A 25,301-nucleotide genomic window follows, 5' to 3' on the forward strand; every position below is an offset into this window, starting at 1 on the left:
GGGTTAAAAGGCCCTCAAAGAAAAACAGCATGTAATAACCTGGGCCCCCAGGGGGCCCCATGGGAGGATGCTGCCAGAGTTAGTTATTTGAAGAATGTAAGGCAAATACCACCCTGTCAATAATGCCGAGCTCTTTCAGAAGATGAGTTGTGGGAGAATAAATCATAAATAGGTTTTCAGGTGTCTGTCAGGAAATAAGCTATTACTTCGTTCAAAGTGAAGCAATTGGGGACCACAGGCCAGAACATTGCATATCTGGATGCTTCTGTGAGCTCCGCAAACCATGACAACCAGGCCAGGGTGGAAGGAAAAATCATTCCCGAGGGTAAATGGATCACCATGGGTTTTACTCCTGAGCCCAGAATGCAGAGGCTGAGGTAGAAATGGATCATTAATTTCCATAACTCCCCACATGACACCCCAGAGAATGTGACAACCACTGAATGGAGGCAATTGATCAGGGCCAGGGTGATGGGGGCACCGAGGGAGACCCTGATTTAACCACACGCGGTATAAAAAGCACTGATCAGAAGTTCTGCCAATGGCTGGTGGGAAGCAAAAATTAAGGAACTGGAAGTCCAAATATTTTAGAATAAAACACCTTCAGATAACTCTTATGTAGAAGGTGTGTTATTCACTATGACAGTAGAAGAGATATTGTTGAAATTCTAAAAGTGTTCATCATTTACCTATCATGTGATCTTAGTAACAAGATTTGTGTGGTAGAAGGCTTTTCCCTTCTGTTAGTTCTTTGGTTCTTATTTTCTTTTTTTTTAATTTTTCAAATTTTATTTATCTCTGAGAGAGAGAGAGAGAGAGAGAGAGAGAGAGAGCAGGGGAGGGTCAGAGGGAGACACACAATCTGAAATAGGCTCCAGGCTCTGAGCTAGCTGTCAGTACAGAGCCTGATGCGGGGCCTGAACCCATGAACCATGAGATCATGACCTGAGCTGAAGTCGGATGCTTAACCACTGAGCCACCCAGGCTCCCTGGTTCTTATTTTCAAGTGGCATGAAACATAAAACCAAAAAGCTCAGGGGGCACCTAGGTGGCTCAGTGAGTTAAGTGTCTGACCTGATTTTGGATCAGGTCATGGTCTCACAGTTCATGAGATTGAGCCCCAAGTTGGGCTCTGTGCTGAGAATGCAGAGCGTGCTTGGGGCTCTCTCTCTCTCTACCTCTCTCTCTGCCTCTCCCCCTCTTCTGCTCTCTCTCAAAATAAATAAAATCCTCAGATCTGGATGTGTGCAAACACAAGTGGCCACGATCAGAATAAACCACATGGGGATTGAAACTCTACTGTTTCTATCTGTGACCTTCCTTCTATGACAATTTCCTCTGCACCAAAGTGGCAATCTGCCTGTTGAAGGTTACATGAGCCAGTTTTAAGCATGGTCGGGAGTACCTCACAGTCCTTTAAAAAAAAAAAAACCTTCTCAAGCTGTGACTACAATTCTGCACACAGTTCTGAAATGAGGGGTTCCCCCATCCATCAAGAAGTTCTTGGACCACCTGGATGTCCTGCAATTCAACTCAAGTCTGACACTACCTTCCTGTAGCTAGCACCAGACTCTTGAAGTCCTATGACACACTTCAAATGCCAATCACTCACCCAGGTCATCACCCATGCTCTGACTGACTGACTATAGATTGCAGGTGTCAATGCCCCCCTCTGTAGATTCCATTAATTTACTAGAGTGGCTCACAGAACTCAGAGAAACACCTTACTTACTTGATTACTGGCTTATTATTTTTTTTCAAATGTTTATTTGAGAGAGAGAGAACACGTAGGGGAGGGACAGAGAGAGGGGGGCGGGCACAGAGTCCAAAGCAGGCTCCAGGGTCTGAACTGTCAACATAGAGCCAGGCTTGGGGCTCAAACTTACGATTAGTGAGATCATGAGCCACGCAGGTGCCCCTAGATTATTGGCTTATTGTGAAAGGTTAGAACTCGGGAACAATCAGACGCAAGAGAGGTGTAGAACAAGGAATGGGGAAAGGTCATGGGACTTCTGTGCTCCAGGAGCATGCAACTGTCTCCAAATCATGGTTGGACAACGTGGAAGCTCTTTGAGCCCTGCTCTTTTGGGGATTTATGGAGGCTTTGTTACATAGGCCAATTAATTAAATCATTGACTTCTGGTGGTTGAGTTCAATCTCCAGCCCCTCCCCACTTCCCAGAGATCAGTGGGTAAGACTGAGCAGTTCTACCCCTCTAATCACATGGTTAGTTCTTATAGCCACCAGCCCCCACCCCCGGGTGCTTTCAAAAGTCATTTCATTAATATAAATTCAGGTGAGGTTGAAAGGCATTTGTTATGAATATAAAATGCAAGAGTTTTAGGAGCTTCGTGCCAGGAATGGGGACAAAGAACAAATGCATAGTTTTTTATTGTAAATCACAATATCACCATGGCTTACATGTTTCTGTTGGTGCATCACATCTTCTCAGGTACCAGAATTCCATCAAATCCTTCTTTATCAGGTTGTGTGTTTATCTTATTCACAGTCTTTTCTTCTCCTGTTTATACAGAAAAAACTGTTCTATTTAAATTGATAATATGTATTGAAGGATCTTTTCATAAAATAGGCTCTTAGATCCTTCTGTCAGTCTCTTGCAAGGTGAGATTGTATGGCCTTGCTATTTTATTTTATCTTTAAAGGAAATATTCCTCAAGTTTGGGGAATTCTGTACACATCTATGTAACCCCCTGTTCCCAGAACTTTAGCCTATAACTCAGTAATACTAGCTTGCATAGTAATGTTAGCTAGTATATTTCTAGGAGTTCAATATAACAGTCTTTCATTTGGCCATACTCCTAAATACTAAAATCAACACTTGCAAAAATTTAATCATAAAAGACTAAAACCAAAATTTAACACTAAAACCTGACTAGTGTTGGGTACGTATCAATCTTTATGTGTATGAATGCAAAGAAAAACAGTATTTCTGATTTTGACTTTCATTGTTCATCAGTTCATCAGTACGAACAGAGAAAAGAGAATATGACTAAAGCACAATAAAGTCGTTAGGAGGGTGAGTAAGTAAATAGAAGTCTGTTGATTCGTTGGAAATCCATTTCAGTGTTAGAATTAAAACGAAGTGTTGGGAAACTATTATCCATGTATTTTTCAAGTTTCTGCAAGTCTGTGAACAGAAACAATAAATTACTTTATTCTGGACTATCTTTCCAAGACTGTTTGTGTAGCAAACAACCTGGGAAGATAGTGATAGAGGGCAGGCTTACTTACCAGCTAGAAAAATAAAGTTGAGTCTTCCTGCAAGCAAAGAGAACCATGTTTACCACCTATTATAAAAGACTCGGGTTCCCTAAGTCTGATTTCCTCTACTTTAATGCAACCCAAGAGTGTGAAGATACCATCTGACCCTCCTTACATCTTCCTGTTGCAAGTGAAAAATATATACTTGAGGTTATTAATATGAAAAAATAAGGGGATTGGAAAAAATTTAAAAGACAATATAGCTAAGGAATCCAGCTAATGTGGATATACTGTGATTCCAAAGATAAGCCTGGAACCAAAGAGATCTTCAGGAAGTCACGGTTTTAGAAATTTTGAGTTGACTGGCCTTGAATTTCCTACTATTTGAGGAGATATATCTTCTGGGCTTTAAGCAGAGGCTACATGACCATGTGAAAGGACGATGGCATTCCGTCAATGAGTTGCAAACGGCCTCATTATACTCCTTTATTCCGTGGCTGGATGACCAGGCTATTCAGAATTTGGGGGTCTCAAGTCTCAGCGCTCAGACCAATCTATTCTGCATATTCCGTATGAAAATACATTCAGCCACTGAAAGCACTACCAGGACTTGCTGTTTTAAGGATGCTAGTAATGTGCCTATTTTCCTTTCATATCACCTTTCACAAAATCATCCCTAATCATCTTTCTTTCCCTTTCTTCTCGACATATAATTGGAAATGTATTTGTATGGAGAGGAAGGTCATGCAGTGAAGTGTGTCATATGCCACATATCTGTGATTTGCTCTCAGGAATTGTCCTTGTGGTGGCTGTAGCACTGTATGAATTTGTCAGAAATGTAAGAGAAAAGTACATTTTACTATATGTTAATGAACACAGAAAATGTTTAAAAGCTGTCTTCTAAAATTTCTCCCAGTTCTTTTTTAATATTTATTCATTTTTGAGAGAGTGAGAGAGAGAGAGAGAGAGAGAGAGAGAGAGAGGAAGGGAGACACCAAAACTGAAACAGCTCCAGGCTCCAAGCTGTCATCACAGAGCCCAATGCAGGACCTGAACTCATGAACTGTGAGATCTGAACCTATGACCTGAGTCGAAGTCTGACACTTAACCAACTGAGCCACCCAGCTGCCCCCCAAAATTTCTCCCGGTTCTAATAATCTTTATTTAAAGGAAGATTCTCACTTCCTAGAAATTCCAACATTTAACTGGTGAATGCCTTTAAGGGCTTGCCCTTAGTATGATCCCAACGTACACAGGAGATCTTATTAATATTGAGAGAGGTCTGTGCCCTCTCATGGGCTAAGGGTTTCAAATCCCAAAAGGTTATGAATTTGGCTTTTAAAGGAATGATGTCACTTACTGAGTTGAAATATCTTCCCTAGGAGTTTGTAGAACTATGGCATCTTTACTGGATCCAGAGTAATACCTGGTGTTGTTCTTTATTTCCAGGAATCACCATAAAGAGAAATCATAAAAATGTTACATTAACAAGTCTTGGCATTTACCAGGCACCATGCAAAGTGCTTCATGTGTATTGTTACTCTTAATCTTCACAAGAAGCTTAAGGTCTGAATACTATGTTATTTTCATCTTTTTCTTTCTTTCTTTCTCTTTCTTTCTTTCTTTCTTTCTTTCTTTCTTTCTTTCTTTCTTTCTTTCTTTCTTTCTTTCTTTCGAGGAATACAGTTAACTTATTATGTGCATGAGCATCTAACCAACTAATGGGCAGGAGTGAGATTTGAACACTGGGCATCTCAAAAGCTCACCTTCTCAACCAGATGCAGTTTGTCACACGTGTCTCCACTTTCCTCAGCTCTATTTAAATTGATTCTGAAACTCACTGAGATGCAGCATAAATCTCATAACCTTTTTTAGAAACCGATAAGAGTCCACTCCTCTGTTAAGCATACTATTCTACCACTGGGGTCCGGAAACACCACTTTCTATGACCTAACTCAATGGTTAAGTCCACCATTGTCACTGCCCCTTGGAAACAAGAAAACAAAACACTATTTGGGAATGTGAGTGTTCTCATCCAACGTGTCTTTTGTATGAGGTCTGGTCTCTCTGTGATTCTCCTAAAGGCAGATGTGCCAGGAGGATTTTGACAGGTTCTAGGGCTGGGATAAGAAGTTCGAAGAGGTGAAAGGCAATGAAGATTTCCAGCTCTCCTCCTCAATGACTTTGAAGTTCACACATTTCTGATGCCACCACCCAGACAGCGGCTGCCCCTTGATTTTCCTGGTAGGGTGATACATGGATTGACAGCAGTAGGAGGTGAACCATTAGGCTGCCATAGGGTTCAGCCGGAGTTTTACTTCTATACATTAAATCTAATCAGAAGTCACTCTCCTTCTGTATCTATCATATTGAATTCTCTTAGATTTGAATAACTTATTCCCGGAAAAGTTCGCAATGAGTGGACTGTGAATATCATAGTTTTTCTGATCTATATGCAAAAAAGTTCTGTTAATGATTCAGTGGGAGTGGGATGGGCTCTTACTTTGACGGTGAGTCCTACAGGTGGAGATCCTGTGCAGTGATGGAAAATAAAATTACTGACCCTGGGAATGAATCTGCATTGCTATCAAGTCACTTTCGTGCTATTGCTTTAAGAAGGGTCCAAAACATCTTTTCTGTGCATTTTCTAGATTCCTTTCCTACAGTCATATTCCATTTTTGCTATAAAATCAGTATCCATGTTGCTAGTCTTTAGGAAATTAAATTAAATGCAAGTAAAGCTTTACTATCACTTTTGTTTCCTGTTATAACAATCTGGCTGGTGAAGCAATAGAAAGGAAATATGCTCACTTAAGGAAAAAGAATAAATTCACCCCAGTCAATTCAATTTGTTAGTATCAAGGTGTAGGTGGAAAGGAAAGAAATGACTTTAAGATATTTTCCTCCTTCCACAAAATTTTGTTTGCACGTCTGGCGGCCTTCAGTCAGAAACTATCTAGAAACCAGGTGCCACTCCAGAAAATGTGTTGCATTTGTTTTGGGGGTGGGGAGATTTCCCTTTGTTTAATTTGGAAACGCTGCAGGCTACAGAAGTTCCCTACAGAAGAGTAAAATCAGAGGGCTGTGAAGCGTGAGTTCCTCTCCCTCATTTGTCACTGATTCTCACCGCCATCCTTCTCTGACGCTGAACATCTGTTCAGGAGATGGTGGGTCCCAGTGTGCCCCCCCTCACCCCCACCAGAACTTTCCCAGAGGGACTGATTATAAGGCTGCCTGAAGACCGGCCTCAGTGATTTCCTGGGTGTCTTCCTTTTTTGTAGCAGGTGCTGTCTGAGCTACCATTAGCCCGACAACTTAGAAATACGAAAACTACAAAGTGATAATGGCACAAGACACAACTGTTTGCGGAGTCTCCCAAGACCCACAGTTTCACAACTTCTGTGGAGAACATTAACAGCGAGTTAATTGGCCATTGTTGTGACTGACCGTTAAGTCCACGGGTTTTCTTTCTATGGGACTGATGTGCTATCTGGGCTAATCTGCCGAAGTTTAATGGGCAGGGGTTTCATGACAGCGTGAAAAATAAATCATATGTGATGAAAACCTATTACCAACATCCAAATAGTCATTCTCCAAACTGCCGGAGCCCAAACCACTACAAGCCATCAAAAGATAATAACCAAAAAAAAAAAAAAAGTATCCTTTGAGAGCTTCAGCTAAAATTATCTTTAAATAATGGACACCTAAAAAAATAAATAGAAGTAAAAGTAAATAAAAAATGGACACCTGTCACATCCCGGTTGGAGTCAGGAATCTTAGCGCCACAAGGCAGGGGCATGAAGGGCAAGCGGGGCTCGCTCTCCCCAGGCTGAGGGGTGGGGTGGGGGGTCCCCAGGCAGCCCCACCCCCCAGGCACCCGCCAGACCCCTGAGGGGCCCCGAGAGCAAGTTGAGGCTCCGCGCGTGGCAGCTGCGGAGGGGAGCGCAGATCGCAGGGGCGCGGGCACCCCGGCAGCGCGGTGACCCGCAGGGAGGCAGGTGCCGCGTCACCGGGCTGGACTCCGGTCACGTGACCTAAGTTACCCCCCCCCCGCGCTGGGCCCCCCCCCCAAGGACCGGGATCGCGGAAGGGCGGGGCGCGGCGTCCGCATCGGTCCCCAGGGCCCCGTGAGGGGCAGGGCCTTGCGGGTGGGCGGCCTCCCGCCTCGGGTCCCCGGGCTGGGAGGCGGGTCTGCCCCGCGCCGTGAGCCTCACCACCTGCCCCCGGCCGGGAAGGGAGAGATTCTGAGACCAACCCCTTGTCCAAGGTCACTCAGCTCAGAGCCCACCGCGGGCGGGGCCCCGTCAGGACGCTCGTGATCCGCCCCCCAGCCCCTCTCCTCCCGAATCACCGTCTGCAAAACCCTGGCAAAGGTCTGGTCTCCCCCGAGTCCTTTCCCCATTTCCCTGGAAGCCACTTTCTCCGCCTGTAGAGAACCTCACTCCGTCCATTCCTGTCCGGCACACCAGGTAGTCATGTTACCAAGAAAAAATAAAATAAAGCACAGTCAGGGAGGGGGTGACTGCAATGCCTATGAGGGACAGAACCTCCGTTAAAATACTTAGTTTATCAATCCAAGGTTAAAGAAAATCAGAAAACTTTATTTTGCAAGTTAAGCACCAGACTTCAACTTGACTGCTTTAACCAGACTTTAATTTGACCGCCCTGCACCCCTGGTCTTCTCACCCCTGTATCTTTCCTCGGATTATCACTGTAGAAGAAGAGACAAGCTATGTATTAGAGGCACCTTGGGTGATTCTGATTAAATCCCGTATCGTCCTTCAAGAACTACTATCTGTATATTACGATTCTATAGAGTTCTCATGGGAAAGTTAATAGGGGCAGCTCCTGGGTAGAGCAAACATAGGAGTCCCAAAGATGCAGTCACTTCGGCAGCCAAAATTAGGTAGTGGCACAGGGAAATATCTCCGCAGGGTGATTCAGGAAAACCCATGAGAAAGTGGGGCATTTGAGTTGCAACATGAATCATGAGAGAAATCACCACAGTGGATATTTGGGGCGTATTTGGAGGAAGAGCATTTCTTTGGAAGGAGAGGCAAGTTCAAAAGCCTTTAGGCGGGAAGGAATGGCATGATTTAAGGCAGAAAGGAAGCCAGCAGCACTGGCAGGTAAAGGTAGGCGGGAGGGTAGCATCCAAAGCATCAGGAAGGGAAACAGAGGGAAGCCTGTGTGAGTCCTGTTAGACCATGCAAAGAAGCCGCTTTCTGTTCACCTTGCAGTGTGGGGTCATAGTGGTGCATCAGTTTCATTTACAGTTTAGGAAGGTAATGCTTCCTCCTGGGCTGACAGGGGGTCTCAGGAGGCAAGACAGGAGTTGCACGGAGACTATAGGATGTTGGAAGAGACACTGGTCTGGACCACATAATTAGCATTTGCAATGTGAGAAATGGGTGAGTGATGGACACATTCTAAAGGCAGAGCCAACTAGAGATAACTGACGTGGCAGACGTGATGGGGTGCCGGAAAGAACCATGTCAAGTCAGAGCAACTGGAATTTTGGTGTTGGCAGCTGAGATGGGAAAGACTCCGTGGGGAGCAGACTTGAATGTGTGCCATGTGGGGGTGGGGGAGGAGGGAAAAAATGCTAAAGTGCTGTAGCAAACAGGAGTGAAGGTAGCGTCCTTCCCCATTCACAGCCCACATTCATCCAAGAGGGCATCTGATTGATGTCACCTCTGATACACCTCCCAGATCTTTCCACATCCCCAAAGCTTCGGCACACACTTCCCACGGAGCCGTGGTCTTCCTGGGCACCCACTCTTGCCCTCCTGTTCCATATTCCATTTCTCATACAGCAGCAGGATCTTTTGAAAATGAAAATCAGATCTTATCACGTTGTACTTAAAATCCTTCACCGAATATCTAGTAGAACTTGCGTAAACGCCTCACCCTGGCTTACGAGGGACCTGCATGCCTGGTTCTGCCACTCCTATCTCCAGTCTACCAGTCTCTCCTCTCCCACGGCCGTCCGTCAGGAGAACCTTCTTTTTATTCTCAAAGAGCCCATTCTTAGGACCTTGGAAATAACTGTTGTCTCTGCCTAATCTCTACATAGCTGGCCCCTTCCTGTCACTCACATCATATTATTCTTCAGAGAAGTTTCTCTGTCCACACACTGTAAAGTGGCCACTGCATCGCATACCCCTATGGAAATTCTCATTATTGTCATCCTTACCATTGGGGTTATTGAGAATTTGTTACTCATGGGTTACCTCTCCCAAGTGGAATTTAAGTACATGAAAAATGGCTCTTTTCTCTTTGATGGAGTTGGACAGTGTCTGACACTTAACAACTCAAAACATATTTGAAGGAATTAATTGCTATTTCCGCCAGTACCTTGCAACTGCACTTCGCGTAAAGCAGATGTGCACTGAAGGTTTTGAAGGCTTGGGGTTTTTTGTAATAAATGAATGCAGGAAGCAAGAGACCAAATGACACTCCAGAATCATCCAAGTGCCTCATGCGTCTCCACTGTATCGCTTGCGTAGGCAGTAACAAGTAATTTTCTTAATCTTTCAATCAAAATACCGCTGTGATGACTGTCGGCTAGGAACTCTGATATACCTAATGTTTTCCTTAAGTTTTGAATTGAGAAGCATTATCTCAAGATTTTCAAACCCAATTTGTCATGTATGGTTAAAAATAGTCACTAAGTGTATGAATCAAAACCATTTGTCCCGTTTGCCTTGGGAGGGAGATGAGTGCACCCGTCATCATCAAAAGAAGCCTAGACTTCTCATTTCCTTCTCTGCCGGGGAGCATTTCAGGCTAAAAGATGGAGGCTCATTAGAAAGATAGCAGCATATTTGTAGATGGGTAGCAATCTCAATTCATTTCAGAATTAATACGTAAACGAAGTAGGGAACATTCCTTTACTTCCCCCAAGTAAAGCAAAATGCTAGTCTGGTCTGAATAACAGAATCAGTTCTCGCTAATAAACCAACCATTTCTCCAACAGAGTCCGTTGCACTCATGCCCCAGTTGATCCACATACAATCAGCCTGACTTGAACGTGTTGCCACAGTTTGGGGGACGGTGGAGGAGAAAGGAAACAGTGCTGAAAATGCCATCACCCAACTGGGTCCTCCGAATCCCAGAGTGCAGGGAGGTGGCCAGCAACCTCAGGATAGACATGGTTTATTATGCTGGCGCACTATGTCTCTCAAAGCTTTGGATACAATGTTAGGCAGTTAAACTCACAAGTATGAGAACATGGTCTTTTAAAATTAAAGGGAAGCCCGGAATGCTAACCAGTGGAAGGCATCTGCGTAGGAATTGATGTGATAAAAGATGAAACTGTAAAGAGACATCCCTTAGGCATAAGAATTGCTTAGGTTCTATCATCTGAACCCCTGGAGTGTCCCCACTGCCATTCAGGTGCCGCTGCTATCAGGGATTTCGGCAGAAAAATTTGAGAAGCCCAATGATGAGTAAGACCACCTTGCTAGTGTCCCCGCCCCAAGCCCCAACACACACCAGCCACTTTCCAAGCTGTTCTTTCTTTTGTGTCATGGCAAGCCACAAGTGACTCTTCCATGGAAGACTCACAACCACTCCTTCAAGGAAATCTGTCTATACAGACCCCATGTAAGGTGCCTACCTGCTATGTTATGAGCTTCTGAACCTTGCCTATTCCACTAGCCTTCAGTATCCACTCTTCCCAGACTGTGAGCTCCTTGATGACCAGTTAGCAATTACTCACGTTTTTCTCCCTTCTCTCATGTTGCAGATTGTTCCTGCCCATGTATGATGTAAATTTCCTGACCACCTTACTTTTAGTGACCGCATTTCCTCATCAAAGATCTATTGTATCTTTACCTTTCAGTGTCCCTTACTTCCTACTTACTGGCTTTTTAGCCAGGCACATAATACAAAACCCAATGTTCCCCTTCTGGTTTGGGGCTTTTGTCGCAAATGATGCCTCTTCTCTTAACATCTCATTCTTTATGTGGATTTAGCTGTGAGATTTTTACAAAGATTTTTACAAAGGTGCGTTCCATGGAAGTGAACAAGTCAGAGGACTTTTACCTTGATTCTGTGAGTTACTGTTTTCATCAGTCCAGAGGCACTTTTTATGATACTGTCTCAGGTTGATTCTTGATCCGTGGAGGCATTACAAATTCATACAGCTCTGTGTGGCAAGGACTCAATAGAGAGTTTTTCAAAATTCAGCAACTATTGACTGAGCACCTACGATGTGTAAGATGTTGTTTTAGGTGCTGGGTACAGCAGTGGACCAGAGTCCACAACCCTGTTCTCAGGGTGTTTAAACTTCCAGGGAGGAGTGGGTTTCTTATCGTGGAAGCACAGGAAGAGAGCAAGCTCTTTTGGGGAGGTGGTTTTCATTACATGATTAGACCAATAGCATTGAAAGACCCCAGATGTATGCCAGGGATTCAGCTCTGTTTCCCCTTCTTGGGTAGACAAGCCCACAAAACCCATTTCAACATGAGATTTAGGATCTCATCCTTGGTGTGCCTGTATCCACTTCTTGTATCACCTTGCCTGAGCTCCCTAACACTTCCTGACCACACTGTTTCCCTTGCTTTTAAGCTAGGTAATATATTAAGGCCATTTTTGTTATGGTTTATTTAGTGCATCTAAGAGTGTCCATAAAGCCTGGAAACATGGATAATTTTTTCATATTGAAGATGTTCTAGATGATATGTCTATATTAATCTATGGTTTCACTCTTTACAGACACATCTGTCTTTAGAAAGCAAGTTGTGATTCAACTCCACCCAGTCTACTGAGAACACATGAAAAATGCCTGCCTTCTTCATGTATGGGCACTGTCCTGCCTTCCCACGCCTCACTGTAATAAATTGTTATTGTGGGTTAATAGATAGACAAGGAAATGGGTACCAGATCCTGTACTGATGAGGCTATACAGCTATACACAATTTAAGGAACTGATATTTTCTCTTTCTCTTTCAGGGTTTGTGTGCTCTGAGTTCATCCATTGTATGTTCTCTGTCTTGTTGTAATGTTTGTTTGGTCTCTGCCACCTAAGCATTGGTGTGATGTGAGATCTGATCTGCTTTGCACTCTCCACTGGGTGCTGAACGGTCGGGTGCCCCCAGCATCTCCTTCCTCCATCTTTGATGATGACAATGGCCATATCCACAAAGGAAACTCCTTTCTTCCCCTTCAGCAGTTGCTGGTGGGGCTGTTAACATGGGTTCTCTGCTCTCTATGATGACAGGAGGGGACACTTGAGTCAGCCTGGACCATCATACAACAATGTGGAAGATGCTATTTCAGGTACTACTTCTGCAGCTTAGAGCCTTAAAAGGACCTCAATTTATATTCAGTCACGTGTTCTGTGGGCTCATGGGGCAGTCTTCTCCTCTAAGTGGTGTGATCTGGTCCCAATAGGTGTTCCACCCAAGGTTTCCTAGGTCTGCTCACCTTACAGTACCCACCTCCTCAAGGCGACTTATGTCCCTCAGAAATTCTCATGACAACAGATCCCTTCTGTCTTGCTGCCGTTCATCTTTCTCCACCCAAATGCTGGGCCACACTGTTGCCATGGTGATATCTCTAAAGCACAAATGTGATCATGTCCCTGGCAGTACAGACTCTTGTAAAGTCTCCCCTTAGACCTCAGAGTCAAGTCCAATATGATGATATAGCACAGAAGAGCCTACATTCTGCTCATGCCTTTGGCCTCTTCCAGCCTCACTCCCGACCACAGCTTCCCTTGCCTCCCCTCATCTTCACCCACTCTGAAATTGCCCCGATTATCTAAATATAGGACATTTTCTTTAGAGACAGAATTTTGTGGGCTTCTCATCAATTCCTTTTATCTCCTTTCATCTGACTCCTACTGAGATCACTGTAATACTGGTGCCTGGGATGGGGAGGGGTGGGGTGGGGTGGGTGGTAGGTTGAAGGAGCAGATGGGAAGGAAACTGTAAAATGAATAATAATCCAAGAAAAAAGGCATTCACACTTTGACTCAAAAATTGTGCTTCTAGCCACTTAATAGAAAAAGTACTCAAAGGAGCTCCAAAATGATTTCATTACAACATAGTCCATCACAGCAAAAATTGGAAACAACCTAAATGTCTTTCCGTAAGAGACTGATTAAAAAATATTTTCTACACTTATGCAAAGAAATGTAATCCTAGACCTCTCTTAGATCCATATGTAATGAGAGCACTAAAAGAAAAAATATATTATTGAAGAACATGAAGACTGAGAGAGTCTAAGCGCCTGGGAACGTGGCTTATGAGAGACTGTTAGTTTCCTTGTGCTGATTGACATTTTATTATTTATCATAAGAAATACATACAAATGGCATATCATTAAATTAACATAATTTATAACTTATACAACTGTATAAATATGTAATTTCTGGAACATAGAGGTAGACCTCTGTTGAGATGTATCAGCAAATAAATTTAACTTCTAGGTTTAAAGGAGAAAATTTTCAACTTATAATAAAAATTCTCCGTTATCTCCATTATGCTGCTTTGTAGTTTCATTTTCTGCCTGCATTCTGTTGCTAAAATGCATGAAAAGTCTATGAAATACAATTAGTTATGTTTGAGGAGTTACTTTTATACTAAACTCTTGTTCTTACCCCCTTGTAACTTCCTGGGGAAAAAAATAGCCATTGGTCCAAAATTTCTATGTTTTCAAGCCAACAATGAATTTTATTTGGAAAGCTTAAGGGGAAAAATACTCAGCTCCTTTCAATTATTAATATTTAAAGCATGTGGTTCTTAATGCACAGAGAGGGAGAGAAAGAATATTTAAGCACACTTTGTTTATGGGTAATCTGGAAAGGTTTCCATTGAATTGCCCTCAAGTTGGCATGACTGCTGTTGGAATTTTTTTTTTAAACATTTTCTCTAGTCATAGCTACATCATGGTGAGTAAAGTGAGTAATAGCCTATGAATATGAGCCTTGTGCCTTTGTGGCCCCTCTGTATAAACACCAAATTCCACGTGGATCCACACAGTCTCTTCATGGAACCAATTTCAACAGGAAAAGTGAACGCTGCTCAACTGAAAGAGGAGATAAGGGGGCAAAAAGAAAGAGAGAGAGGGAAGGAGAGGGAGAGAGACAAAGAAGGAAAGAAAGAAGGAGAGAGAGAAGGAGAGAAGAACATTATATAAAAATATAAGAAACACCTCATTGGTCTGCTGCCATAATTAACAGCAAACATAAAGGGGCACCTGGGGGACTCAGTTGGTTAAGTGTCCTACTTTGGCTCAGGTCATGATCTCACAGTTTGCAAGTTTGAGCCCCGCTGTCAGCTCAGAGCCTGGAGCCTGCTTTGGACTCCCTGTCTCCCCCTCTCTGTGCCCCTCCCTGCTCATGCTCATGCTCTGTCTCTCTCTCAAAAATAAATAAACACTAAAAATAAATAATTAAAAGCAAACATGAAGAAATGCCTTTTCATAAGGAAAGACTTCTACTGAAGTCAATCGGTTAAGCATCCTTACTCTTGATTTCTGCTCAAGTTATGATCCCAGGGTTGCTGTGGGATGGAGCCTTGCATTAGGCTTAAGGCTGAGTGTCGAACCTGCTTGAGATTCTCTCTCTTTCTCTCTATCTGTCTCTCTCCCCACCCCCCCGCCTCTCATCTCCCCTTCACTCTCTCTAAAATAAAATACATACATACATACATACATACATACATACATACTTACATACAGATAAATAAAAACTAGTTCTAGTAGTGATTTCTGGAACGAGCTGATTTAATTCTGGAGTGTAAATTCAGACAGTCAGGTTTTTCTTTATTGACATGAAAGTGCCCGACTTCAGCTTTGATTACCAGGCAACCACTTTAGAGGGGGCTGTCTAGAATAAACACATTGCCAGGCACAGGACCAGAGAAAGATCAGGGAAGCTCCCTCCCACCTACCACACTGACCCCCCCCTCAGGCTCCCCTTTTTTAGACATCTTGGCTGATTTCCATAACTGACCTTTGGGGCCACTTGACTTTTCTCTTCCAATGCTTTAATTTTCTCTCTTGTGTTTGAAATTCACCAATAAGACATGAGTCTGCAGAAACCCTAGGTTTCCATCTTTTGATCGAAGCAAACCCCAGACCTGCTCTCTCTCCCTCCTTCTGTCTACCTTCACCCTCACTGTGTAGCCCCAGGTGTGTTGTCTAATTTCCAGGCCCTGTGAGTAATAAACCTTTTTATTTCCACCCAGCATCTCCTGATGGTTGTTGCTGAGAGTGACTTGCAATGGTAAAAGCCGGGCAAGGACTGTCTGGCCACAACCATGGTTGTCGATAGGCTGAGGCCAGCCCCCAAGTTCTAATAGCTTGAATTTCATCTTCCAATTTATCCTAGAAGTTGTTTATAACCTTTAAGGTGAGTGCAAAGTAACTCCTTTGCAAGTGGCCCTGGAGGACTGAAATGAGCAAAGAACATCTAACCATGACTGCCACAGGTTATTACTTATTATTTTAGGCAGAAAACAAATTAAATTCTACAGAACTACATGCAATGGACAGAACAGTATTTAACACAATAACAAATGAAACAAAGCCCAAAGCAGCAGTTCCTATGTTATTGGCAAGGTTAAATTAAAAACTATTTAATCTCTTACATAGTCAGATATGTAGTGAAAGCTAACCTATAAAATACAAATAGAAGAGAATAAACTAAAAGAGAATTATTTAATGTTTGAACATGAGGAGGGTGATTCTTGGTAACTTCCTAGCTCTCAGGTACATGTTTTCAACCATGAACTAGAGGAACATCTGAAGTGGCTTTTATAATCCATTTTTTTATTATCCAATTCAAGTTCTCCTCAAACTACAATTAGAAAATTATGAGAATGGAATCAGAGACCATTAAAGAATACAGCTGATATCAAATGTCTAATTTATAGACTTTCAACCTTTTCGCCTTCTGCCCTTTTTATTGATCAAACCTTGTATTCTTTACCAATCCATACTGACAAGGCATTGAGCTCCAATTTGTCATTGCTAAATACATCTGCAGATCCTTCTACGAGTTCCTTGTTGATGCACAGATGTAAGCCATGTAAATACCATCTACTTTGAAAGGTTCTGAATTAAATATATCTCTCTATAACTAATCGGTGTCTGTTTCTACATCTGCATCTGTATTTAGTGATTTCTGGACTTCTACTTCCAGCAGTATGACAGACTAACCACAACCCAATTAGGTCTTGGATAAATGGAAACAAATACACAATCTGAATGTATTCTGGAGCTCCTAGATGTAAGGCAAATATATTTAAAGAGCAAGAAGATATTTGAAATTTCAGGAACACACATTCAGGCTGAATTTGCCCTGAAAATATGTCGACCACAGGTCTGGTTTTAGGAAATCAAGCCAGTAAGGGCTAGACCTCAACCTGATACTCTTGCTGTAAGATACAGCGACCTACTGTGGCCCCTCAGCACTTCTGTGACTGAGTTTAATCAACAGGGGGAAATTTTTATATCACCAATTGCAAAACAAACAAACAACAAGCCACAAGCAAACCATAGTAGAAACATCCCAAAGTGAATAAACTCCTTTTAAAGCCTTCAGATATCGAAATTACAACCATAATGTAAAGTGCTATGTGTAAAATATCTAAAAACTAAAACATGAAATCAAATATGAAGCAACAGTACACTGTTAGAAATGGCAACACCGATTTGAAAGAAATAACTAGAAAAGCCATATGAGGATGATACAATTAATCACTAAGAACAAAACCTCAATTGATGTGTTTAATGTCAATTACGCATTGGCTGAAGAAGCAGTTGGTGTCTTTGGGGATGGAATTGAAGATATTATGCAATATATATTGAGGCAATACATAATAACAGGTGTCCCAGAAGTATTCCAGATTCTCCTGCAGTATTAATAGCCCATCCCAAAACTTAGTGGCTTGAAACAATTATTTTATAATACTCATAGATTCTGAAGGTCAGTAGTTTGTTCACGACATGGATGGTTTGTCTCTGATTAGTGATGTCAGGGGGCTCAGTCAGGAACATTCATAAAGGGGGGTGATTAGCTGGTGCCTTATCTGGGTCATCTTCACTCACGTAGCTGATGGGCACTATGGTTATCAGGTTGTATCCAGAATGGGTTGTCAGTGAGAATAAGCGTATATGGCCCCGGCACATGAAGTTTTCTCTGTGCACACCTTGAGAGAACCTATTTGGAGTTCCTCATGTTGTAGAAGTTGGGCACCAAAAGCAAGTGTTCCAAAAGAGTGTGTCATTGTTATGACCTGGCCTTGGAAGTCGGCCAGCACCATGACTGCTACACTCTTCCAGTACAGACAGACACAAAGACCCATCCAATTTCAAAGTCATGAAGCACACCTACATCCCACTATTGTATATGTCAAGATCATATTAAATGAGAGCCTGTGTGCCATCTTTAGAATACATGTATTCTTTAACAAGAGGTTAAATCCATGGAGGAGATTGAAAAAGTCTAACATATAAACCATCAGAATCCCAGAAAGGGAGAAGACAATGGAAAGAGAAGTAATTTTCCAAAAAAAAACAAAAAAATAGCTGAGAATTTTTTCACAAATACAGAATACATAAATCTGAATACAAGAATCATAATCTATGCCAAGAAGAATTTTAAAAAATTAAAATATGTCCTTAGCATTTGGCATGTTCTTTATTTTAATATTTATTTTATTTTGTTTTGTTTTATTTTATTTTATTGTTTTGTTAAGTAAGCTCTATGCCCCATGTGGGGCTTGAACTCATGGCCCTGAGATCAAGAGTCACATGCTCTACCTGGGCCTGCCCGGTACACCTTACCTTTTGCACATTGTAATGAAACTTACAAACAAATGGAAAGATGAAGAAAATCCTTAGGATAAACAGAGGATAGGCCTTCCCCTCAGCTGTGGCATAGCTCCGTGCTACACTATAGATGTGGGCCTCAACAAGGGCTACAAGGTGATAAAAATGTAAGCAAGCCAAGCCAGAGGCACCATCTCAGTCACAGTATTGAGCACACCAAGTTCATGCAGGGCATGATCCAAGAGGTCTGTGTTCTTCACCCCATAGGATTGGCGTGCCAGGGAGCTCCTCAAGGTGTCCAAGGACAAATGTGCCCTCAAGTTCATCAAGAAAATGGTGAGGACACACATTTATGCCAAGAGGAAGAGAGAGGAGCTGAACAATGTCTGGGAGCCATGAGAAAAGTGGCAGCCAAGGACTGAACCCCCTCCCCTCTATGGAATAAAACCTGTTTGGAACTTGAAAGTAGAAGAGAATAGAAGAATCACCTAAGGAACAATGCAAAGAATGACACTTTAGGTGCAAAAATAGAAGCCAAAAAACAGACAATTGGGTCATCAAAGTGCTGAGAGAAAATAAACCTCATCCTGGAACTGTCTATGCAGTAACACTGAGCTTTATTAATGAAGGTGAAATATATTTCAGAATATCAAAACATGAAAAAAAATTCACCACCTATCAATCTTGATAAAGAATTTTAAAGGACTTATTTTGGGTAAATTTTTAGCTTTATTGAGGTATAGTTGACCCAAAGGAGTTACATGTATTCAAGGCATACAGCTTGATGTGTTGGTATATATATATATACACTGTGAAGTGATCAACACAATCAAGCTAATTAACATACCCATCACCTAAGTTAGTCACCATTTTCTTTCTCAGATTATCTTTATCAGTTGATTTTCACCATTCCTTAATCTATTTATAAAAAGTCTTCATTTGGACTCAATTATATTATGATGTATTTGTTCATTAAGACTTTATTTTTTTCTAGAGTGGTATAAAATTCAAAGCAAAATTGAATGGAAGGTATAGAGCTTTGCCATATACACCTTGCCTTCACACCAATGAAGCCCCTCCCTTTATTAATATCCTCCACCAGAATAACATATTTGTTACAATGGATTAATCTATGGTGACACATCATAATCACCCAAAGTCCACATTTGACATTACAATTCACTCTCAGTGTTTTGCATTCTATGGGTATAGACAAATAAATATAAAATGACATTATCCATCATCATAGAATCATACATAGTATTTTTGCCCCCCTAAAAATCCTCTGCATTCTGTATATTCACCCCCTCATCCCCAACCTCTAATCTCTAAAAACTATGGAGATCTTCCTACCATCTCCATAGTTTTGACTTTCCCAGAATTTTATATAAATGGAATCATACATGGTGTAACATTTTCAGATTGGCTTCTTTATTATTAAATGCTTTTAAGATTCTCCCATGTCTTTTCATGGCTCGATAGCTCATTCTTTTTTAGTGCTAAATAATATTCCATTATCCAGATGTACAACCATTTCTTTTATCCGTGCTCCTACTGAAGGACATCTTGGTAGCTTCCGAGTTTTAGCAATTATGAAAAAGCAGCTATAAACATCTGTGTACAGGTTTTTGTGTGGACATGCATTTTCAACAAATTTGGATAGTTACCAAAGAGTGCAATTTCTGGATTGTATGGTAAGAGTGTGTTTAGTTTTATAAGAAACTACCACACTGTCTCCCAAGTGGTTGCACCATTTTGCATTTCCACCACCAATGAATGAGAGTTCCTGTTGCTCCACATCCTTGTCAGCATTTGGTGTCGTCAGTGTTCTGGTTTTGGCCATTGTAATAGGTGTGTGTGTAGTGGTATCTCATTGTTTTAATATTAGTTTTCTTAATTAAATATGATGCGGAGCATCTTTTCATTTGCTTATTTGCTATCCCTATATCTTATTTGGTGAGATATCTGTCAAGGTCATTAGCTCACTTTTAAATTGGGTTGTTTGCTTATTTACTGTTGAGTTTTAAAATAATTTTTTGGTATATTTTGGATAATAGCCCTTTATCAGATATGTTTTTGATAAATATTTTCTCCCAGTCTATGCTTTGTCTTCTCATTGTCTTGACAGTGTCTTTCACAGGCCAGAAGTTTTCATTTTAATGAAGTCCAGCTCATCAATGATTTCTTTCCTTTGGTTAAATGAAATGCTGTTGATGTTGTATCTAAAAGGTCATCACCCTGGAGCCCCTGGGCGGCTCAGTCAGTTCAGAGTCCAACTCGTGGTTTCTGCTCAGGTCATGATCTCACAGTTAGTGAGTTCAAGTCCCACATCAGGCTCTGTGCTGACAGTGTGGAGACTGCTTGTGATTCTTTCTATATCCCTTTCTCTCTCTCTGCCCCTACCCTGCTCATGCTCTCTTTTTCTCAAAAATAGTTATTTTTTAATTAAAAAATGAATAAAACGTTATCACCCTACCCAAGGTCATCAAGTTTTCTTCTTGATTTTTATAGGTTTGCATTTTACAGTTAACTCTGTAATTCATTTTGAGTTAGTTTTTGTGAAGAGTGTAAGGTCTGGGTCTAGATTCATTTTTTGGAGGTGGATGTCCACTTGTTCCATTTGTTGTCCATTGTGTTTTCCATTCTGTTGTCTTTGCTCCTGTGTCAAAGATTAGTTGACTGTATTTATGAGGGTCTCTTTCTAGGCTCTCTGCTCTATTACACTGATCTAGTTGCCTATTCTTGATGTGTCTATTTGTCTATTTCTCTATCTGATTTATTCATCTATCTCTTGGTTATTGTAGTTTTATAGTAAGTCTTGATGTCAGGCATCATCAGTCTTCCAAATATGTTCTTCTCTTTTAGTATTGCCTGGGCTATTCTGGGTCTTTTGCCTTTCCATATAACCTTTAGACTCAGTTTGTCTGTATTCACAAAATAATATTGTTGGAAGTTTGTTTGGAATAACATTGGATCTATAGGCCAGGTTGGGAAGCATGGGCCAGTGGAGCCAAATAACACCTGCCTCTGCCTATTGCAGATAGAGTCCTTTGGAGCCCACAGACTGGGGACTACAGCAAATTTGACGACTAGTGCAAAGGTAGAGAGCTGCCTTAGGCTCTGGCGTCATGGAAACAATGCTGGCAGGGAATGCCCTTGACCTTGGGAGCCTATGGCAGTCATGGCCCTGGAAACTTCAGGGTTCCCTGGCTCTCTAGGCTCAGAACAGGACACCATGGGTGGGATCTTCTTCTCCCCATGTGCTCACTGTGATGTTGAAGCTCCAGGCAGTGTTAGAGGGAGGTGCTAAGCCCACTCATGCATCTGTCTATTGGCTGGGCTTCCAGTTAGGTCTGTGATTCGACCCCCGATCCCACACTCAGATCTAGGTGGGCACACAATGGGTGGGGATGAGGTGCAGTGGGGTGACCCTACTGCTTTGGGCAGAGTCACATTACTATTCATGATGCCTGAACTAGGGGCAGGAATTGGGCAGAGTCACAGCACTATTCATAGGTGATGAGATTTTTGGGGTGACTGTGGGGTTCGTAGTGTCTGGAACCGATGACCAAGAAAGAATTCTTGAAGATGTATTTGATGCAAAAAGATGGTTTTATTAAAGCACAGGGACAAGACCCGTGGGCAGAAAGAGCTGCTCTGGGACCTTGAGGAAAGACTGGTTTTATACTATGAGACTGGGGGAAGCAAAGTCCAGGGGAAGTTTCAGTGAGATTTTCATATGCTAAAGAACACTCTCAAGATACTGGAGGCCTAGGTATTGTCAAGCTAAGGTGGTTTTCCCTCTAGCAAAGCATTAACATTAAGACAGTGGGGAGTTACTAGGCATTTGTCGATGGGCTGTAGGTTATAAGGAAATTTAGTTTTATCTGGCATTTCCTTCTGCCTTTGTTTCCCACATCACTATGAAGGGGGTGATGGAGACTTTGAGGTCCTTTAGGACTATGATCTCTATCAGTTAACTATTTGTTTTTCCTCTTTCCTTTGTTAATTGTTTGTTTTTCCTCTTTCCTTTGTTAATGGGCAGCCAGGAGTGCCCAAGGAATATCACACATATCCCACATGAAGGTGGGTGTTCAAAGCCTGTCAGCTTTCCTTATGCTCCCTCATCAATATGTACCTGGACTAGGATGCTAGGGGGACAGGCGTTCGGAGCTGAGGATGTGGAAACCACCCCAGGTGTCTGGGTTGCTGACGTCAGGAATCAACTGTGAGAGAGGATCTGGAAGAGCTTAGGAAGCACCCACTATCTCTGCATTGAGGGGTGGGAAACACTATTCTAGAAAACGTCCTACAACATAGGACTACTTTTCACCCTGCTTGTGTCAATATGTAAATGAACCCCAGAACGAATCGTCTGTTGGAGAGCTGCTTCATTTTCCACGGTTAATTCAGCTGTTCGTATACAGAAAACAAAGCAAGATTGATTCTATCTTCCCCTTTCCCCTTTTGGAGTTTTTTTGTTGTTACTGTAGTAATTTAGCCCACAAATTTGATGATAATTAAAGACTGATCAGGAGAGCATCTTTACCTACTGGAATTGGGAGATAAATCCTGAAACGTCCAAAGAAAAGAAAAGTAAAAGTAATACTAAGCCAGCAGCCAAAAGAAATAAAAACAGTTGGGCAACTTACCACATTAGGGAAACATACTAAAGACTTAATTGTTTAAGAATGCATTAGTTAATGCTGCAAAAATAAATGTTTGTCAACCATAAGATGAATTAATAAAATATTTTTACTCAACTCAAAAATATTGTATAAGGTTCGAGGTGAGATACATTTTTATTTACAAAAGTATGAGGCCAGTATGCCATTTATTAATCTTTTGAAAGGTATAGATGTGGGGCAGCTGGGTGGTTCAGTTTGTTAAGTATCTGACTCAATTTCAGCTCTGGTCATGATCTCATTGGTTCCTGAGTTCCAGCCCTGTGTTGAGCTCCACGCTGATAGTGCAGAACTTGCTTGGGATTCTCTCTCTCTCTGAGAGAAACCCCACTCATGCTCTCTCTATAAACAAACCAACAAACAAGAAAGATATAGATAAATATGTTGTAAACAAGAAAAAGTCCACATTCACTCTCATTACTCTTAACATTTAACCACTGCTAGTGACTCAAGCGCCTTCTCTAAAAACAAACAAATAAACAAAAACCCACTTTTAACAATTTCCGTGATGTGTGTGTGTGTGTGTGTGTGTGTGTGTGTGTGTGTGGTGTATAAATATATATCAGGACTTCTGAACCGCACACTACTGATATTTGGGGTAGATCATTCTTTGTTCTGGACCCTGTCCGTAAGATGTCTAACAGCATCATGGCCTCTACCCTGCAGACGCTAGTAGCATGCTCCTTCTAGACTTGTGTCAACCCGGGGCGCCTGGGTGGCTTAGTCGGTTGAGCGTCCGACTTTCGCTTAGGTCATGATCTCGCGGTTCGTGGGTTAGAGCCCCGCGTCGGGCTCTGTGCTGACTGCCAGCTCAGAGCCTGAAGCCTGTTTCAGTCTGTGACTCCCTCTCTCTCTGACCCTCCCCTGCTCACGCTGTTTCTCTCTCTGTCTCCTAGAAATAAATAAAACATTAAAAAAAAAAACAAAAATTAGACTTGTGTCAACCCAAGCCGCCTGCAGATCTTATCAACTGAGTCTACAGTCTTAGAAAAATCATCTTGACCTCATTTCCTTTGTGCCCCACTCACACTTCAATGGGTATGGGTCCCCTGAAAAAAAAGGTTTGGATTTCAACTCACAGCTGAGATGATAACAGGGAATACCCAATATCATGCCACTGGGGGCACCATGTCTCATAATTGCATGTTCAAGAATTTTAAAACTCACATGAGACTTGGTGCCCTGTAGCTTCATGGCATATCTATATGTGCCACAGGAGCTGGAAGTTTTCCTAACTGGACCAAGGTTGCTGTGATCTGTGGGAAGTGAAGAATAACAGAGATTCTTGCTATGGACAGTCAAAACTTACTTTTCTAAGTTAAGCCAACCTATAGTAGATTGCTGATAAGGAAATGAATTAGTACAACTTCTATGAAGGGTGATTTGAAAGTATATTTGTCACAACTGCAAGTACATATGCCCTTTGATCTACCAATTCCATAGAGCACTCTCTTAACATTCTTGCATACATGTAAAACAATATATTTACAAAGGTTTTCAGTAAAGCATTGATTTGCTTGTGATACCAAATTGTGAAAGCCAACCTACATAGTCTCAGCAAGACTGCTTAATTAAACAGATTATATCCATAAAACATAAAGGTAATAAAATCATAGTTCAATGTATGTCCATTTATACTTTATGAATTGTAAATGATGTGAATATATCAATCATATAAAAATGAAATATAAATAATGGCCAATAAAAAATAAAAACAAAATGAAATAAAACAAACAAATAAAGTGATGGCCAATATCTTCCAAGAACAAAAATGGGATGCCTAGTTATGCAGCAAAAGCCTAGTAATATGGAGGTCATTTTAATTTAAAATAGATTTTAGCTCAACATATATGAAATGTAATGTAAAATTGCTTTTTGAAAAACATTTTCAAAATGGATGGTAAGCACACTGGTAAAATCCCAACACTTCTCTTCATAGTATGTTCCTTCCATTAGTGTTCTCATCCTGGGAAAGAGAGGACATTAATGGACCTCAGAGAACCAGCAAAATATGAGTATTGGTTGGTCCACTTTTGCCAGAAGTTGATTTTCTTCTTTTTTGTTTTTGTTTGAGAGGTACAGCATTATTCTTATAAGCATGCAGTAATATTTCGTTGTGATTTTAACTTGCTTTTCTCTACAGACGAACAACAGTAAGCAAATTCGTCACCTATATCACTATTTTGTTTTCATTGTTTTGTTATGTCTGTTTTGTTTATTTGTTTGTTTGCTGTAATTTGGGAGTTCTCTCCATATCTTGTTACTAATTGTTTATCAGGAATACATTTTAGAAATATTTTCTCCCAGTCCATGGCCCTTTTTGCTTTTTATTTTCATAAAATTCAGAGACTAGACATTTTTTAATTGTTGATCCAATTTTGTTCCTTTAATGGCTCATTCATATTGTGTTCCTGAGAAGAAATCTTTAACCCAAAGTCATCAAAATTCTTTAAAAAAAATTCTTTTACGTTTTTTTATTTTTGAGAAAGAGCCCAAGTTGAGGAGGGACAGAGAGAGAAGGAGACACAGAATCCAAAGCAGGCTCCGGGCTCTGAGCGGTCAGCACAGAGCCCGATGTGGGGCTCGAATCCACGAACTATAAGATCA

The 25,301-nt window shown here is 41.5% G+C and overlaps 1 pseudogene; it reads left to right on the top strand.

Annotated features, from left to right (window-relative positions):
- LOC120247516 overlaps nt 1–18,431 on the top strand; it is a 36,053-nt pseudogene extending 17,622 nt beyond the window's left edge.
- Nucleotides 18,432–25,301: the final 6,870 nt, after the last annotated feature.

Source organism: Hyaena hyaena, unplaced genomic scaffold, assembly GCF_003009895.1.
Source record: "Hyaena hyaena isolate Hyena2069 unplaced genomic scaffold, ASM300989v1 scaffold_526, whole genome shotgun sequence".
Lineage (NCBI taxonomy): Eukaryota > Metazoa > Chordata > Mammalia > Carnivora > Hyaenidae > Hyaena > Hyaena hyaena.